Source organism: Bos taurus, chromosome 10 (assembly GCF_002263795.3).
Source record: "Bos taurus isolate L1 Dominette 01449 registration number 42190680 breed Hereford chromosome 10, ARS-UCD2.0, whole genome shotgun sequence".
Lineage (NCBI taxonomy): Eukaryota > Metazoa > Chordata > Mammalia > Artiodactyla > Bovidae > Bos > Bos taurus.
In genome coordinates this window covers 89,067,501-89,087,672 of record NC_037337.1, presented here as the reverse complement: position 1 = coordinate 89,087,672, position 20,172 = coordinate 89,067,501, and the positions used below count along the sequence as shown (strand labels likewise).

The following is a 20,172-nucleotide window of genomic DNA, read 5'->3' as shown; positions in this document are numbered from 1 at the left end:
GAACCAGGGACTTGTTATTGCCCTCTCTGACCACTCCCTGCCTCCTTGTGGGAAGAGGAGCCAACTCATATAATCTCAAAAATCCCTTCCAGTTGGGAAATTCCAGTCTATAAACAAGCAGCAAAGGTGATTACCACATACTGTAGACACACCTTTCTTAACATGTATGCAGAGTGCATCAGATACGCTGATGAAGCACAAGCTGGAGGAAGCACAAGCTGGAATCAAGACTGCCAGGAGAAATATCAATAACTTCAGATATGCAGATGACACCACCCTTATGTCAGAAAGTGAAGAACTAAAGAGCCTCTTGATGAAAGTGAAAAAGGAAGTGAAAAAGTTGGCTTAAAGCTCAACATTCAGAAAACTAAGATCATGGTATCTGGTCCCATCACTTCATGGCAAATAGATGGAGAAACAGTGGAAACAGTGGCAGACTTTATTTTGGGGGGGCTCCAAAATCACTGCAGATGGTGAATGCAGCCAGGAAATTAAAAGACACTTGCTCCTTGGGAAGAAAAGTTGTGACCAACCTAGACAGCATATTCAAAAGCAGAGACATTACTTTACCAAAAAAGGTCGGTTTAGTCAAAGCTATGGTTTTTCCAGAAGTCATGTATGGATGTGAGAGTTGAACTATAAAGAGAGCTGAGCACCAAAGAATTGATGCTTTGAACTCTGGTTTTGGAGAAGACTCTTGAGAGTCCCTTGGACTGCAAAGAGACCCAACTAGTCCATCCTAAAGGAAATCGGTCCTGAATATTCATTGAAAGGACTGATGTTGAAGCTGAAACTCCAATACTTTGGCCACCTGATGTTAAGAACTGACTCATTTGAAAAGACCCTGATGCTGGGAAAGATTGAAGGCAGGAGGAGAAGGGGACGACAGAGGATGAGATAATTGGATGGCATCACCGACTCAATGGACATGGGTTTGAGTAAACTCCAGGAGTGGGTGATGGACAGGGAGGCCTGGCATGCTGCAGTCCATGGGGTTGCAAAGAGTCCGACATGACTGAGCGACTGAACTGAAGCTGAGACAGACTTCTTCTGATGGAACCCAAAGCTCTAAGAAGGTAACTAGGGCCTGCAGCTTGGAAAGGGGCATGAAGAAAAGGACCGGACAACTGAAACAGTCTCTCTACGTTGGGACTGCACACCCGAGAGGTGTGTGTTTACAGAGTTCTTCTTCCTTTCATTATCATAATGAGGAGCAAAAACAGAAAGTCCACAACGTGTCAAGGCAGAGGCTAGGAATAAAACTTAATTCCTGAAAACCTGGACAATAGAAGCCATGATCCTAAAAAGGAGGATCATACACAGATCTGTAAGTAACTGGAAGTTTGTGTTGACTTCGCCACATACCTGTCCACTTCCTGTGCTTAAGTGTACATGTCCATATACACATTCACATGTGAACATCTAAGGGTATATGTGTATCTATATATACCCCCAGGAGTGGCCAGATCTATATTTATATATTAGGGCCTGGCTCTTTAAAATGGGGGATAATGATGCTGAAAATTCTCTAAGCTTTCCAAAGACATAAATGACCAAACTGCCTCCTGACTCCTGAATTACATTACCCAGAAAGAACTTAATAACATGTTATTATCGCTTCTCCTCACTGACAGGATTTCAGGGCTGAAAAGACAAACAAGAAGTACGCTCGTAATCACCAGCACATTCACCTCGGCCAAGCCACGGCCACTGCTAATTCCAGGTAGGTGCTGTGGGGTGGAAGAAAGCCTGGGGCTGATAATGTAACTCGGTGCTCGGTAATTGTCACAGTTCAGCAAGACTGTCACCATCTGAGAGGGGGCTACGGGGGGAGCTCACACAACCAACAGAGAACCCCACGGGTGAAGGGCAGAGGAGAGAGGATGTTTCATGGAAACCAAAACAGAATTTCTTGGTTCAACTGACACCATGGAGGTGAAATTTCCTGTAAACTATAAAGTGCTCCAGAAATGTGATTGTGAATGGGAAGGGCTATCATTAATGGGTCCAATTTGAGTCATCAAAGCTGCCGTGTACAGCGGTACAGGCTGTGCGTTGCTCCTGTTTCCGAGAATGCCGTGTGTCTGCGTGAATGGTGTCCCCTGTAGTTGTACACTGTGACAGCCCTGTTGGTGGAAGTGGGGCCATGGTAGTTGACAAAGAGCAGGATGGCGGGGCTGGGCAAGGCTTGAGCCCCAGTGATGCACAGAGAGGAGCTCAACAATTCAAACAGCAAATTGCCAATGATTGGGGAAATTTGCTGCTGGGTAATTAAAAGGCGATTATAAATAAGATCCTTGAGGGCAGGAGCCATGTCTTATTCACTTAGTATCCTGAGTCTTACAACATGTTTGGTATAAAATAAGTGTTCAGAAAATATGTGTCGAATATAAGAATGGATGGATAATGAATGAAAGATGGAGACTCATCAGGGTCAGCTCCTGGGGAGAACTGGTGGCAGTGCTTGTGAAAAGCATGCTTAGTTCATCAGATATGCTTGTACTCTCTGCCCATGGCTCCTTGCCCATGAATCGGGTTATGACAAGCCTTTTGCGAAGTGCCATGGGCATGTCATGAGTTCAGCAAGGGTTTGTTTAAGATTTATGAACTGCCTCACCCGAGGCCATGGGCCTGTGTAGTGGTGATGAGAGTGGGGCCAGCAAACAGGATGCAGTCCCTGCCACCAGGGATCTTAGATTTAGATGGTTTGGGCCAGACGTAAGGCCAGGGAGTAGTGAAACAATGCTATCAGCTGACACGAGCCCAAGGAACAGCAAGGATGGTAAGCATTAGAAAAGTTCTGGAAAGAAAGCACAGATTTCTGCTCTATCCCTTGCTCATGAGCAATGTACTTAACCTATTCTGAGCCTCCCTCTTCTGGTTGCATGACTGGGGTAATCAGGCCTGCTATGCCAGGTCCTTAAACAGAAGATTAAAACAGATAATGTAAATACTTACAATGCATTGCACAGTCCCTGGCACATGGTAGAAATTTCCAGGATGTTGGTTCTTATATAAGGATTCCCTAGTCACAAGGGACAGAATCCCAGATGATCCGAACTTAAGAAAAAAAGAAATGTGTGGGGAGCAGATTTTCTGATGTGTATATTTAACCGCAAAGTGCAGCAGTAGGTAGGCTTCAGGTATAGTGGGATCCAGGAGCTCAATCAATGTCACTGTGCTCTATCTGTAGTTCCATTTCTCATGCAAGCCTTCTCTAGTGCTTTTCCAGGGTAAGAAGAGCTGCCAGCAGCTGGAGTCCAGCTGAGCCTCACAAGAAGAGCTCTCACCCCAGAAATTAGGAATAGAAAAGTCTCAGGGAGCACTCTGGTCCAGCACAGCCCATCCAACCATTTCTCATCCAGTGGCTGCAGCCAGAGTAATGAGATGATCTGATTAGGGAGGCCCGAGTTGTGTTCCCACTCCTAAGTTTATGGGGACAGGAGGCAGGGAGGATGTTCAGTTCTATCTAAACCTTGTGGGATGACTTTCTGAGTGGAAAAGTACTGCCTATTTCTTCTATATACTCAGGAAGGAAAAAAAAGATGCAGCTGCACATTTCTAGAAAAAAAATAGGAGAGCTAGTATTTCTTGATGGAAGCAAAAAAATAGATTTCTACTGGATTAATATGCAAATACCACGTGGAAGTGTGTAAATTCCTTGGTCCCTGGACTCAGAACTGGTACTCTCAAGGCTAAGGTGATGGAGCTGGGACTTTACAACATTTGGGGAGCAGACACAGTGCTATGGTTATCCTTCCCCAAAAGCAGAAAGCAGGAAAGGCCTCTCGAGTGGGATCAGGAGAGGCTGGGGGAGGTCAAAAGCTGAGCTTTGGTTTGCAGGGAGACAGTGGCATGGAAGGGGGAGGGGGGCACCTTCCTCCCTTACTGAGCACCTTACTCCCTTACTGAGCCCACCTGGCTGACCTCCTAGTCCTCACAGACCCTTCTGCGAGTAAATATTCTAGACATGCGTGCCCGAGCGGGGGCCTCCTGGAGCCCTTGGAGCTGCCTGTGGTTAGAGCAGCACAGAGGGTTGGTCCCCCAGCCACGATTGGCAGAGGGGGCCCAGCCAGGCAGCCCCACAGCCTCTGCCCAGAGCAGTCAGCCGCTCTGAAATGCCGCAAAGCCTCCTTCCCTAATGTTCTGTTCCATTTTCTTGTCTAGAAAAATAAACAAAGCGTGGGGAGGGGGGATTGTTTACTTAACATCCTGTAACCGTGGCCTTGAGTAACCAAGCATTTAATGTCAGGGAGTGGGAGGGAGGGAAGCCGGGAGAGAGCGGGAGACAGAGACAGAGAGAAGGAACACAAGCACCGGCATCAAATTCGCCATCGCGCTCGCCATTGTAAATCATTTATCATGCGCTTGTTTGCCAGGGCATATTTTTCTAAATTCAGTTTAGGACGGGAGTCAGAGCAGGCCCCAGAGTCGGAATGCCCCAGTTCATATCCCAGCCTCCTCTGTAAAATGCACTAGTCGTGACAATGAGAAGAAGGGATGTTAAAGTCACGGAGAGCACCCGGCGTATAGAGACCATCATCATCATTGACTTTATGGTGCCTTAGGCAGGATTGGCCGTCAGCAAGGTCCCCACCTTCTTTGAGTTTATATCAACTGGAATGTAGAAACACATTTTGGAGTTTCTACTTATCATGATATCTTCTGGGCTGAAAGAGACATCCTGTGAGACTGAATTCTAAGAGGGCCCCCAATATTCCTACCCCTCCAATGCCCACACACCACCCCATACACTGTGTATAAACCCCTCCCTTTAAATGTGGGTGAGACTGATTACGATGAGATGCCACTATGTGGTTTGGGGGCATATTACTTGGAAAAGGTGGAAGGATTTCACAGCATCCTTGAGTTGGAGGAAACCAAAATGGAGCTTATCCTGGGTGGGCCTGGCTTAATCAGATGAGCCCTTAAAAGCAGGACTAGGTTCTTCCTGAGGCTAGAGAGACACTCTCTTGCTGGCCCTGAAGAAGTAAAGCCTTCTTGTGAACTGCCTGTGGAGAGGGCAGTCTGCAAGAAGTGAGGGCCTCGATCCTACAACCACAAGGACTTGACTTTTGCCAACAACCTCAAGGAACCTGGAAGAGAGACTCAAGCCTTAGGAAAGAACACAGCCAGGCTGACTCAGTGTTCAGCCTTGATCACAACCTTGCAGAGGACCCAGCTAAGCTGTGGGACTTCTAACCTACAGAAATGAGAGAACGCTGTGTGCTGCTGGAAGCGACTAAGTCTGTGATATTGTTATACACCAACAGAAAACTAACATTCAGTCTATGTCTGCTTAAAGCCTTGTTGAATTCTGTTTTAAAATGGGGTGTGCCTGAGTGCATTTGAGAGAGAGAGAGAAAGAAAAAGATAGAGTGATTTAAAACATGGTCCCATTATTTTTGTGTTATAATTGTTGGTATGGAGTATCATTCAATCTACAAGTATTTACTGAGTATCTACTTACTTATGCAAGGCAATGGACCAAGAACTTAATCAGGATCAGAAACCAAAACAGGAAATTTGTTACTGCTGCTTCCTAAGAGAATTAAAGGGGAAATGCTTCATGTTGAAATGTAAGTCTCCTTAAACCACTCTTATCAGAGCTTATGCTTGACAAGGATGAGTTTCTTTGAGACAGTGAATGAACAATAAAATTAGTAGCAGTAGTAGTAATAATAATGAGTGCTTAGTCGTTCAGTCGTGTCAAACTCTTTGCAACCCCCATGGACTGTAGTCCACCAGGCTCCTCTGTCCATGGAGATTCACCAGGCAAGAACAGTGGAGTGGGTTGCCATGCCCTTCTCCAGGGGATCTTCCCAACCCAAGGATCAAACCCAGGTCTCCTGAATTGCAGGCAGATTTTTTACCATCTGAGCCACCAGGGAAGCCCAGTAATAATAATAGGTAATGTTATTAAGTGCCTAGTATGCCCCAAGCCACCCCAGTATTCTGGCCTGGAGAACCCCATGGACTATCCATGGGGTTGCAAAGAGTCGGACATGGCTGAGTGACTTTCACTTTCACACGATGCCCCAAGCCTCTTCCATTCCAATCCTCATAACACTAAGAGGTAAGAAGTTGGTATCTTTATTATGTTAATGTTATAGAGGAATATACAGAGGAATAAAAAGGTAAATGACTGGCCCAAGGACTCACACAGCTGGTAGAAAACAGCACCAGAATTAACCAGTTCTGTCTGACAAATCCACGCCGAACAAACTCTTGTTGACCCACAACTACCCTGTGGGATCATCAGTGGTCCTCTTTGCTTCTTACCTCCGTCGCCACCCACCTTCCAAAGGACTCCTCTCCCCTCTGTTTTACTGAGACACTGGTAGACCCTCATGTGTGTCTCCCTAGGTTTCCTCTAGAGACAGTAGAGAACAAGAAGAAAACTTAGCTACCCAGTAAACACACCCTCGGCATAGCTAGAAGACAGAGGATGCCTTAACTTCAAAATCACTGAAAGTTAAAAAAAAGGAAAACAAAGTTCCCAGTGAGTGATCTTTCATATTTCTGCTTTACCACCACCAGGCTCTGCTGTGAGCTCCACTGAGCTCAGAAAAGGCTGCAGGCAGAACTTCTCAGGGAGAAAAAGGGCCAAAGGGAGGGGAGAGGCATCCTTGGGCAGCGGGGCAGGCCTGCAAGCCAGAAGAGGACTCAGAGATCAGAAGGATCTCCCGACGCATTCTTCACCAAAGGGAAGACTCAGTGTACGGAGGCAGATTAAGACTCTGCACTCTTCAGTGATGGGGTTCCCCCGACCCCGTTCACCTCCCTTTTCCCCACCCCCACGGTCAGACAGCGACCGGGATTCTCTGTTTTCTGCCAGGGAAGATTCAAGGCTGCAAAATGGCAAGGGGACGGGAGCCTTTAGGGGGCTTTTGAGTCAAAAAGCCAGCTATTTGGATTTTCCTTTAGGGAATGGAGTAGACCACAGCAAAGGATTTGGGAGAATACAATAAGACAAAGAAGAAAGATTCTCTCCTCTCCCTGCACCCTCCACCACCTCCCCCAATCCAACCCCAAGGACAACAATTTGTTTTTCCTGAGCTGGTGAGAAGGGAGACAGGGGAAACTGATGAGAGCTGAGACCGCACTGGGTCCCAGAGAAGGACCCTACGTCCTGTTCCTTGCTCCTGATTTAGGCCTCAGGATTCCAGAGGAGATGGGTGGTGGAGGTTGGTCAGAGGACACCTGTGAGCATTTACTAGGTAGAGCTGCCTCTGAACTGGAGGCAAGACCCCAGAAAAGAGGCGGAAAAGAAGCGGTCACATGGTGTCTCTAGTTTTATGGTCTCAGGGCTTCCCTGTGATCCAGCACAGCGGTCTGGGGATTGCTACACCCAGAAGTCCTGACAAAGTTGCCCAGAGCCGGGTGGAGCAGAGAGGGATGAGGGTCATCATTCTGCCAAACATGGTGTTTGAGGTTCAAAAGATAAATGTCTCCAGGAAGGGTAAAGTGAAAGTCGCTCGGTTGTGTCCGACTCTTTGCAACCCCATGGAATAGTCCATGGACATCTCCAGGCCAGAATACTGGAGTGGGTAGCCATTCTCTTCTCTAGGAGATCTTCCCAACCCAGGGATCAAACCCAGGTCTCCCGCATTGCAGGTGGATTCTTTACCAGCTGAGCCACCAGGGAAGGCCAAAGAAAGGTAAGCAGTGACTTAAACTGGCTGAGGAGCATCGGTCCAGCCCCTTGGTCCAGCCCAGTGGATGCTGCATAGCCAGACAGCATCAGCGGGCAAGTAGGCCCCTCTGGATGCTTTGGTGGCCCTGTGGAAACCCTCAGGAAGGAAAGAAATGACTACAATAAAACCTTCCCTCCTGGCTTAATGGGTTCGAGCCTGAAGTGGGGAAATCCCGTGGCCTTCCTGACTGCAGCCTCCTTGTGAGAGGCACAGAACGTGGATCTAGAGCGCTGTTTGGGGAGCCCAAGTAGGCGGGGGGTGGTGCTGGCAGAGGCTGAGCCAGGAGGAGAAGGGGGTCCCAGGGCTCAGGGTTCTCAGGCTGATGAGACAACATCAGACCTGCTGCGGTGACAATAGACACCACTACAGCTCTTCCTTTCTGGGAAACAGCCAACAGCCAACACCCCTTTCTCCTCTGATTGCCCAGGAGTTAGACTGGGCACTGCTGGAAGCCAAGGAGGGGTGGAGGACACAGAGAAACGCAGAGGTGAGTAGAAGGAGATGGACGTGAAGCACTCGGGGAGTGGGGCGCTTTCCATTCACCCTGCTAGTTCCCAGAGGGCCCTCCAACTCAGGTTCCCAAGTGGACAAGGCTGCCCACATCCAGGGTGAAGCAGACATACAATCACCCTGAGGCCAGGGCACAGCTGGTCCCCAGGGTCCCCTGGAACAGAGCCCCATACAAGTTGTTCCACGTGGGGTACTGATCACATCATAAGACCATGTGCTTGTTTGTATGCCTGCCTCTTCCACTCCAAGGGATATCTTTATTTTTCCTCTGTCTCTCCTTTTTCTAGAAAATCCAGCTCCTCCAATGTGGACAGGAAGTATTTAGTGAATAAGTCACTTCACAAATGCCTAAACAACTTCTGGGACATGTCACCTCTGTTACCACCTCTGAACTCACCTGGTGAGCTACTTAATACAACCACTACCAGGAACAATAAGCACATGCCCTGCCCCACAAAGAAAAAAAAAAAAACAGCAGAAATGAGAACGTGCTGTGTAAAACAGGGAGCTCAACCCAGTGCTCTGTGACAATCTAGAAAGGTGGGATGGGGTGGGAGATGGGACGGGGGTTCAGAAGGGAAGGGCCACGTGTATACCTGTGGCTGATGCGTGTGGATGTGTGGCAGAGGCCAACACAATACTGTAGAGCAACTGTCCTCCAATAACTGTATTTTGTTCTATACTTCTTGATACTGTACAATTATAATCCTTAATAATATTAAAAAACACACACAGTGGAAAAGGAGGAAGCAACCTGGGTGCAATTTGACAGTAATTGTCCTGCTCTGGAGGCTCCTGACTGCAGTGAGGGGTTTCAGAACTTTGCTTTGGCTTCTTTCAAAAATGACAGCACCTGAAAGGAGGGTGATCTGGTGATCCCAGCACCTGGTGACTCCATGTATGGGCCCTAGACTGGAGGTATCAGCATCACCAGGGGGGCTTGTTGCACCTGCAGGGTCTCAGGCCCCACCAGACCCGCTGAATCAGAGTCTGCATTTCACAAGAATACAGATTCAACTTTGAGTCGCAAGGCCTTCTGTTACAGAGAGAGACAGAGTTAGGACTGGGGAGACCAGTGAAGTGATGCAACTAACTATGATTCAACAGTCAAAAGAAAACCGCAGAGACCGAGAGTACGACATGTGACATCCGGTGCCAAAACCAGCCTGCCTGATCCCAGAGCAGCCCGAGTGAGATTTTAGCATACAAACATTCAAAAGTGAACTAGAAGGCCAGTGGAACGTACCCACTTGCCACTTTCCCAGCAAAGCCTTAGCCACTACTCAGTATCCCCAGGAGGCTTGTTTTAAGTCCTAACCTCCCTTCTAGACCCCTGCTTCTCAGGAGAAATTGACCATTTCCTACTTTATTCCTAGCACAAAGTAGGCGCTCAATAATTGTGTGCTGAATAATGAAAGTGTTGTGCTAGCAGGCTTGGATCAATTAGTGACTGTAATTGAAGCTGAATGTAATTAATTATATAATTTGGGGCTGTTCAAGTTTAATTCTCCTAAAATTACATCATGGGAATGGGGCATGAGGAAGGGCTATGGATGGAAGGCGAGCAGGTAAGCTTCCACACAGGTACAATAGGTGCCCATGAACCTGGGTCCCTTATGAAAAATAAAAAGATCCACCTGTCTGCCTAACTAGGACATTCTGATCCTGAATTCCATCTGAACACAGAGTCCAAAAGCAAGGACTTCACCCCAGTGCCGGGGCCACGCAGCAGCGGGCACTCCCGGCAGCAGAGTCCACTGAATTTGAGGGCGTTAATCCTTGCCTTGAGTCATCCCTTCCGCTGCATGTTTCCCATTATTCATTTCAAGTGAGGCTCCTCTCAACCATCGTGCTCAGAGGATGCTACAGCTAAAAGGCCTCTTTGGGGGACCTTTAGACCAATGCTTATTTTAGCCCAGTCAGACCTAATGCACCCTTTTTTACAACAAATATTTTGTAATGCCGCTGACCATTCTGAAACAAAATCCATAGAAATGATGATCTATCTACGTAGATATAAAATTAATCCACTTCCATACTTTTCAAAAGTCTGATTGATGCAGATATACTCAAATGCAGGCTCTGCATTGCCATCAGTTATGTGCTTTCCCAAAACAGAGACCTCAAGAAAAACAACCATCCCTCAATTCTCATGGTAATGGCACTCCTGGAAAACTCAACAGGGTTTGAAAAGCCTTCCCCGGTGGCTCAGTGGTAAAGAATCCACCTGTAATGCAGGAGGTTCAATCCCTGGGTCGCGGATGTCCCCTGGAGAAGGAAACAGCAACCCACTCCAGTATTCTTGCCTGGAGAATCCCATGGACAGAGGAGCCTGGGGGACTACAGTCCATGGGGTCGCAAGAGTCAGACATGATTTAGAGACTAAACCACCACCACCAATACCATGAAAAAAAAAGGGGGGGGTTGCCTTTATATGTAAAACAGTTAGGCTGTAGATTCGGTTCAGTCTGCATGAATAGCCTGTGGAATATTGGGACATATTAGGACACAGAGTTCCTGTGGAACTCTGGTCACAGGACAATTCTTTGGTAGGTAAAGCTGCCCTACCCACAGGAAGATGTCTAGCGTCCTTGACCCCACCCAATTGGTGCCGTAGCAATCCCCTTCAATTCAGCTCAGTTCAGTCACTCAGTCGTGTCTGACTCTTTGCGACCCCATGAATTGCAGCACGCCAGGCCTCCTTGTCCATCACCAACTCCCAGAGTTTACTCAAACTCATGTCCATTGAGTCGGTGATGCCATCCAACCATCTCATCCTCTGTTGTCCCCTTCTCCTCCCACCTTCAACCTTTCTCAGCAACAGGGTCTTTTCAAATGAGTCAGCTCTTCACATCAGGTGGTCAAAGTATTGGAGTTTCAGCTTCAACATCAGTCCAATCAACATTCAGGACTGATTTTCTTTAGGATGGACTGGTTGGATCTCCTTGCAGTCCAAGGGACTCTCAAGAGTCTTTTCCAACACCACAGTTCAAAAGCATCAATTCTTCTGTGCTCAGCTTTCCTTATAGTTCAACTTTCACATCCATACCTGACCACTGGAAAAACCATAGGCTTGACTAGATGGACCTTTGTTGGCAAAGTAATGTCTCTGCTTTTTCCTAGTCATTATAACCAAAAATGTCCCTACACATTTCCAGAAAGTGCCTAGGGATAGTAGCATGTCCCTGGAGAGCCACTCAGTCTCCTTAACTTGCAAGTAAGAAAACAAAAGAGTTGGGGAGATTTGCCCTAAGTGACTAGCTGGTCAGCATCCATTGGTCATTCAGTCTCCCAGGAAGCTGGGATCCCTGCTAGCTCCACACTGCAGCTTCCAGGCTGAACACTGTGGAAGGAGGTCAGGCTCTTGGCTGGAACACCTTTGGTTCCCATGCACAGATTTAGAATCTCTCCCCACGCCCCCCAGGAGATCAAAGTCCCTGCAAAAGAAAATAATCATTCAGTGTTGAATAAAGTCCTCCAAGCTAGGGACATATAAACACCTTGAAATTAATCTGCCCAAATGAGCCCAGGATGTCTCCTCCCCACCCCAGAAAGCTAGGACCATCCTGTCATTCTGAAGTTAACCTGATGGTCCTCCTGTCTTCATTTATGAAGCCCTGAAACTATGCCAGGGAAAGAAAGGATCCTACTTCTAGGCCCAAAATAGCAACTGGGCATTACATACCAACGCTGCTCAGTCAGGAGCCATTGATGGTGTTAAGAAAGGTTCTGGAGCCATATCCCAGTTCAACCTGAGCGGACACAAGGATCCATTTGTGGAGTTTGCATTGGCCGAGGTAGGGTCCAGGTGTTTGTTATGTCTGTCTTAGAACCCTAGACAAACCCAATCTATTTCTTAGGTCAAAAGCTCACGGGTTTTGCCAGCGACAGCCTAGTTCATACCACTGGTTTCTCTGTCTCAAATCTGAGGCAAATGTCTTCTTCCTGATGGTTGACACAGCTCGATCATGAGATAAATGGCTTTGCCACAAGCGGTAGTACTAGACTCGCGTCTCAGAACCTCACTCATTCCCTCAGGACCTGTGAGCTGAGCATACTCTATGCACTAGTCATTGACAATAGGGAGATGTAGCAAACCTGCCACATTGCATGTAAGAATCATCCTTGGACTTCCCTCGTGGCTCAGTGGTAAAGAATCCACCTGCCAGTGTGGGAGACATGATTCGATCCCTTGTCAAGGAAGATCCCACGTGCTGTGAAGCAACTAAGCCCGTGGGCCACAACTGTTGAGCCTGTGCTTTAGAGCCTGGGAACCACGGCGACTGACCCACGTGCCACAATTACTGAAGCCTGCGAGCCCAAGAGCCCATGCTTCACAATAAGAGAAGCCACTGCAGTAAGAAGCCTATGCACCACAACTGGAGGAAAGCCCGTGCAGCAGCACAGACTCAGCATAGCCAATAAACAATAAATAAAATTATTTTTAAAAAAGAATCATCCTTTTCCAAAGTCTCTAATTCATAAAATAGTATACACCACACAAAACTCAACATTAATATTCAACATTTCCCTCTGAAATTGATGGAACCTCATTGGGCTTCCGTAGGAGCTCAGCTGGCAAAGAATCCACCTGCAATGCAGGAGACCCCGGTTCAATTCCTGGGTCAGGAAGATCTGCTGGAGAAGGGATAGGCTACCCACTCCAGTATTCTTAGGCTTACCTGGTGGCTCAGCTGGTAAAGAATCCGCCTGCAATGCAGGAGACTTGGGTTTGATCCCTGGGTTGGGAAGATCCCCTGGAGAAGGGAAAGGCTACCCACTCCAGTATTTCGGGCTGGAGAATTAGCAAAGAGGTCGGACACGACTGAGCAACTTTCACTTTCACTTTAGTTATGAGATCAAGGTAACACAGTGCATAGCGATTGATTGTAATTAATGTCTTGGATTTTTTTTTTCGCTAGGACAGCTATATTTGAAGGAAAATGTCTTTAGGGAAAAAATGGCTAAATATTGGTTATTTTTTAAAGTTAATGAAAGTAGGTATTCTAGGAAAAGATAGCTTTAGGAATACAAAACAATTATTTAAAACTGCCTGTTAAAAAAATACTCATGAGAAATATAAAATTAAGTCAAATACCTGTGCATGAATTGGTTTTTTAAATATTTAAAGTGAGGGGGGAAGCAAGAAATAATAGGAAGGTTAAGTGACTCTGAAAACATTCAGAAATACTTAATTTGAGGTAAACTTGTCTTTGGGAGAACTGATCTTCGGGCAAACAGGTTTTTGGTCATGTGACTATGGGCCAGTTGGTTTTAGGTATATTGAGCAGTAGCCAGTTTAGTGGGACATGAAGGGAGTAAAGGAGACTAACGAGGAGATAAGATCTGAACCAGGATGCTGGTGGTAGCAAGCGAGAGAAGAGCTGGTGGATAAAAGACATACAGGAAGGTAGAGTTTATGGGGCATTTCTAAGAAGGTCAATAGCCTGACTTCAAAGACTGACTCCTGGCTCTTAGGCCTGGGTGACTGCCAGTGGCATTATCCACTAAGGCAGTGAGTGCAGACCCTTCGGTAAACATGAAATTTGGGGACATACTGGCCCCAAAGAGAAACACAGAGATGGTCTCATCAAATTTTGCTTCCAGGCGGAGCTGCCCCAAGAATTGCTGAAATCTTTTTCTCTCCTTCCAGACCATAGACTTTGGGCTCACCCCTGCCCCCACCAGCAAGTACATCCTCCTTAAAGTCAGGTGCTCTTGTGAAAGACATCCTAGTTCCTTAAAGGCAGGCAGCATGTCTGATTCATTTTATCTCTCCACTCCCCTTCCCAATAAAAGGGTGTCGAAGGAATGCATGTGACATACATGAATTGAGGCATGTGTAAGTGGCCACATGGTGACCAATGAAAGGCCAACCATGTGTCCTGATGTCAAAGAGCATGCAAGAGACAAAGAAGCGCTCCTTGCCCTCCAAGGGCTGCACAGGGCAGGTGGACAGTTGAATGCAGATGGCGGGAGCAGCCTCAGGAGAACTGGGAGGAGGAGAAGGCAACTCAACTAGGGCAGCCGTCTCAGGAAGCTCCCTGCAGAAGGCAGGACTTGAGAGATGTCATGAAGATAGAAAGCAAAGGACTTTGCTTTGAATATAAGGAAGAGTTGAGAGAGGCAGAGAACACCCAGAGCAAGACCATAGAGATGAGGTGAACTTGGTTATTCTATAAAATGTCAAGCTCAGCCTGTTCAGGAATCTCACCACCCAGACAGGCAGAGAGAGGTGACAACCCTCACGTGCGTGTTCACCTCACTCAACCAGGGTGTGATACAGGAATAGCAGAAGAGAGAAAAGCAGAAAAGCCTCTACACACACAGTCCCAGTCCCCAGATGTGTCCCTGGTTAGACACGGGCTCTGTGAACTGGCCAGCTCAGCTCTCAGGCCAATGGGAAACACCTCCACGAGACTGTCCTTATCTTAAATACTCCCAGGATGTCTCTTTCAAGCTAATACTGTGATTAAAGAGAGAGCTCCTGCCAGCTCTCTGGGGGGGTAACCTGTGTGGGCAGCAACTAGCAGAATCGATAAGGGAAATTAAGCCTATTTCAGCCAAATAGCCAGTTTCTAAATACCCTATGGATCATCAGAAAATAGCCATGACAATTACAGAAAGTGTATCCATCCAGCCAGAATGGCATGGCCTTTGTGTTGGTTTTGACCAGAAAATGACATATAAAGCAACCAATCAGAAGCCCTTACTCTCATTGTCTCAACAACAGCAGGAACAAGAAGACCTTACTGTAATTTAACTGTTTTCTCTTACTCAGCTCTCTGGACAGTGTCCAGTCTATAATCATCTCTTTATTTTCTATCCCTATAGACATCTCTATTGTTCTCCTCCAGACTTCCTCTGGGCTCTCCACACCTTCCAATCATGGGTCCAGGGCCCTTAAAGATAATAGCTGCAACGATGAGGGTGCTTTTGGTTACTCAATTTCAAGATACTCAACTTCAAGTAACATACAAAAAAGGGGGAGGCAGATGTATTGTCTCATGTCATGAAAAGCCAAGGGTGGACCTGGCCTGTAGGAATAGCAAGATCCAGGAATTCAAAAGTGTAAGTCGCTCAGTTGTGTCTGACTCTTTGTGACCCCATGGACAGTCCATGGAATTCTCCAGGCCAGAATACTGGAGTATGTAGCCTTTCCCTTCTCCAGGGGATCTTCCCAACCCCAGGGATCGAACCCAGGTCTACGACATTGTAGGCAGATCCTTTACCAGCTGAGCCACCAGAGAAGCCCAAGAATACTGTAGTGGGTAGCCTATCCCTTCTCCAGCGGATCTTCCTGACCCAGGAATCGAACCAGCATCTACTGCATTGCAGGCGGATTCTTTACCAACTGAGCTGTCAGGGAAGCCTGAAGTTCAAAAGAGAGACACACAAGATAGTCACTGGAGCTTAGCAACCTGTAGAGAGATAGTCATACTTCATAGTATTAGCTGAAAGTCACAGGAATGCTCTTGGAGTCATGAATCCATACTGGAACTAATGTCTGTGGCCAGAGAGATGGCCATCTGTCTACTCCCAAGGCTTATGGGAGATTCTAGATTGCATGCTTGCAGAAATGGGTGTCACTGTAGGAGAAGGGAGTTCTGTTAAAGCTGCAAGGAATGCTGGATAAACTGTTAACTGTTCACTTACACTCTGTGTTATTTGTTCGTTTCTTAGTGTTGCTTTTCCCATCACTTTCACTGGCACTCTCTATTCACATCCATCGCAGCTCTCCAAGAAGGGTAACCTGTGGAAAACCACCCCATTTCACAGCAGGGGAAGCAGAGGCTCAGAGACCAAAGCAACCTGCCCAGTGATAACAGAATTAGGATGATGGGCCTGACCTCCAGCTGCCCGGCCCAGTGGAGGCAACACTTGCCCCTGTCCGGAGAATATGGTCCAGGACAAAGGTATGAAAGAGACCAGATCCTACTCTGGATACATCGTGCCATCTGATTATTATGAACATAAACTGTTATAAGTCAGAATTCCTTTATAACAAACTCATAACATCCAGAATGTTTACGGGTTCTTTCCTCAATTCCCTGGCAGTCTTATCACTCTTCCCTGCACACCTGGGGGTGAGGGAGGGGGAGAGGAAGAAGTGACAAAGGCAGAACTTCCTCAATGTTCCTACTTGTTTGTGTGAGTGTGCTTAGTTGCTAAGTTGTATCCTACTCTTTGCGACTCCATGGACTGAAGCCCACCAGGCTCCTCTGTCCATGAGATTCTCTGGGCAAGAATACTGGAGTGAGTTGCCATGCCTTCCTCCAGGGGACCTTCCCAACCTAGGGATTGAACCCACATCTCCTGCATGGGCATGCAGGTTCTTTACCACTGAGCGACCTGGGAAGCCCATATTTCTACTTACTCCAGGGCAAAATTGAACTCCATCAATGTCAACTGCCCTTCAAGGGATTTCCCTAGAAAGGGGTTCATCCCAGAACCCAGAGTTGCCTAAGAGGCCTGCTGCGACACCTCACTGGCTGAGTGAGCTCTGGGCCACACAGGCCCATCCTCTGCAGAGAAATGACTCCTCCTGGGGTGCCACTGCCCAGCTGCACCCATTGCAGAAAGCACGGAAGCCCACCTATGCAGAAGCTCACTAGCTCCAGACTGAGGAGGCTGCAGGAAGGCAGGATGGGCCCAACCTCTAGCAGGCTCGATGGATGCAGCCACTTCAGCAGAGAAGAATGGAAAGGCAGGAGCTGAGAACCCAAGCTCTGGCTACAGATTACCTCAGCTCAAAGCCTGGTTATATCGGTCACTGCTTGTGTGCCTCCAGCAAGCAACCTAAACCTTCTGTGCCTCCGTTTACTTACCTGTATAAAGGGGATAAGAGTGGTCCCTAGCCTTCATAAGATCGCCATGTGCCTGAAAGGGGCACTACCCAGCATCCAGCAGAGGAGACTACATGCCCAAATAAAACATCACGTTCTGCTTACCATCTCAAGACCACAGAATTGCTGCTAAAGTTCCAGACATCAAAACCACACACCAGTCTCCCCTGCTGGAATGAAAAGAAAGGGGCAATACTAACAAACTATACCCTTATCAATATCTAAAGAAAAAAATTTCCCAAAATCCCTCCAAAAGATTCCTCTTCACTGGCCATGTCACGTGCTGCAGAAGCTGGGAAACCAAGACCTCGCTCTTTCAGCCTCTCAAGTAGAGGGCAAGGTTGAGAAAAGGGGTAGAGAACAGGGTCTGCCACTGGGGCTGATCATAAAAACAAATGACATTTATTGAGCACTTAATATGGCTTCTCTTCCCTAAGCACTTCTGCCAGTACACTGAATATATTACCTAACTTCATCCTCTCAATGACCCCTAGGAGGTATGTATTATTATCCCCACTATTCAAATCTAGGAACTGAAGCCCAGAAAAGTTGTGTTACTTGTCCAAGATCCCACAGAACAGAATCTGAACTCAGGCCAGCTGCAGAGTCCAGGCTCTTGAGCTGGAGGGCATAACCTCTGTGATGGCAGCAGCCACTGTCAACAGATGTTTGTAGATACTCTGATGTGAATATACTTATATTTGGCATGAAAGGGAGCTAGCACCCAGGGACCAGGAAGGAGATCCACCACCTACACACAGACCTGGAAACCCTGAGCGGGCAGGGCATAGCCGGAGCCCCTGACCCAATTCATCAGCCCGGAAGGACTTCACGTCCCACCCAGTGTTACCTTGGAGGGAGGCAAGCCACGCTGCTGGCACGCCACTCTCCAGCCTTCCCTGTCTGTCATTACTCACCAAGAGAAGGTCACCATCGCTTCCATCGTTCGTGGCTCGGGCAGTCAGTTGCGGACTTGACACAGTCGGCCACTACCCTTCGAGAGACTCTTGTCTTCCCCACAGGGCACTGGGAGGTGGCTGCCAGGCCAGGCTGATGCAGAGGACACCACTCAGTGGTGACTGACCAGAGGGCTTCTTGCCAACCTACCATAGTGACTTCCATTTCTAGAACTGCAAACGCACTTGAAACGAAATCACTAGGGCCAGGCCTGTCTTTCCAGGGAGGGGCTCGGTGTCCTGTTTCTGATGTTACATCCATTTGTCACTACATTTGTGTGTCCGCTTACAGAGCTACCATGTGGTAAAATTCAAAGTACCCAGCCATTTCTCTTACCTTGTGTTGGTGTATCTGCATATTTGGCGGGGGGGGGGGGGGGGGGGGGGGGGCGGGGCGGGTTCCTGGGAGCCTTTTAATTTGGAAACAGTCAGGACTCCCCCTCCTTAGTCTTAAAGAGGCTCTGGCTAACACCCACCTGTGAAGACTTTCATAAGTTACAATCTTTTTCTTTCTCCAGAAGACACCTGGAAGGTACAGCCTAATGCAGTCTCCCTGCCCTGGCCGCAGAGGTTTAAAGAAAAAAGTCAGCACATCTCCCCTGATGATGTGATGTTTTCCAGATGTGGCATGATGAGGGGGCGCTCCTCCTTTGTGATTTTCTTCCTCAAACCCATAACCACATTCTCATCACAAGAAAATGTCCAGCTAAACTTGACAATCTACAAGTCAGAAAGAAAAACACCAACACAGTATGTTAACGCGTATATATGGAATTTAGAAAGATGGTAACGATGACCCTATATGCGAGACAGCCAAAGAGACACAGATATAAAGAACAGACTTTTGGACTCTGCAGGAGAAGGAGAGGGTGGGATGATTTGAGAAAATAGCATTGAATCATGCATATTACCATGTATGAAATAGATCACCAGTCCAGGTTCGATGCATGAGACAGGGTGCTCAGGGCTGGTGCACTGGGATGACCCTGAGGGATGGGATGGGGAGGGAGGTTGGAGGGGGGTTCAGGATGGGGGACACATGTACACCTGTGGGTGATTCATGTCAATGCATGGCGGGAACCAATACAATATTGTAAAGTAATTAGCCTCCAATTAAAATAAATTAATTAATTTAAAAAATTATCCAACCACTGCTCTTCCAAAGTGTCATGGTTGTGAAAAACATGGGACATTTAAGGAAGTATCCCAGAGCAGGGACTAAGGAGATGTGACTACTGAATGTAAACTTCATCCTAGACTGGATCCTGGGACATGGAGAGGACTTGAGCGAGATCAGAATAGTTCAGTTGATGGTATTGTGCTAAGGTTAATGCGGAGTGTTAATAAAGGTACTGTGGTTATGTAACGTATTAACATTAGCAAGAGCTAGGTGAAGACTACATGGGGACCTTCTGAGTACTATCTTTACAACTCTACTGTAAACCTAAAGTTATTTCAAATAAAAAGGCTTTTAGACAACTGTTTCAAATGCCCGACCCTCATTCAAAGCAATTTAATCAGGATCTTGGGCATTCAGCACTCTCCCCGTGATCCGGATGTGCAGGTTGAGCTAAGAACCACAGACCAGAGACTTCAGCCGTGAGCGTGTGCGTCAGAACTCCCTGGAGGGTTTAGTAGAACAGACCGCTGGGTCCCGCCCCAGAGTCTCTGCTTTGGCACATCTGGAGTGGGGTCTGAGATTTGCCTGTCTAAACAGCTCCCTGGTTACACTGATGCTGCCAGTCCCGGGACCATACCTTCAGAACCGCTGATCAGAACCTGGCGGCTCAAAGCATGGTCCTCAGATGCACAGCGTCAGCACAGCCTGGGAGCTGGTTAGAAATGCAGAATCTCAGGTGCCACGCAGACCCACAGGAGCAGAATCTGTGTTTCAACATGAGCCCCGGTTATTTATTTAAACAGAGAAGTTTGAAAAGCACTGCTCAGGGAGAAGGGATGAGGAAGTGGGAGCTGAAATGTTGGGGATCACAGGGTTATTGGTACCCATCACCTCACCACTTCACCAGCATGGCCTTCCCTTTATACATGGGAATGAGAAAAATCAGGAAGAAACATTGGAGGCTCTTTGCTAAAGAGTCAATTAAGCCAAAAGCATAACTGGGTAGAAAAGAATGTTTTCTGTCCCCAGCAGGGCTGGCCAGG

The 20,172-nt window shown here is 47.4% G+C and overlaps 1 long non-coding RNA gene across 2 annotated transcripts; it reads left to right on the top strand.

Annotated features, from left to right (window-relative positions):
- The first annotated feature begins 1,577 nt into the window (after window positions 1-1,577).
- On the top strand, window positions 1,578-19,622 carry LOC101904731 (uncharacterized). 2 transcript variants are annotated; one of them, XR_001501254.3, is made up of 3 exons: window positions 1,578-1,723; window positions 7,618-16,123; window positions 18,528-19,622. It is a non-coding gene; the product is annotated as an uncharacterized lncRNA (long non-coding RNA). The 2 variants fall into 2 exon arrangements; XR_009496258.1 differs by having other exon boundaries at window positions 1,578-8,184; window positions 8,495-16,123.
- Window positions 19,623-20,172: the final 550 nt, after the last annotated feature.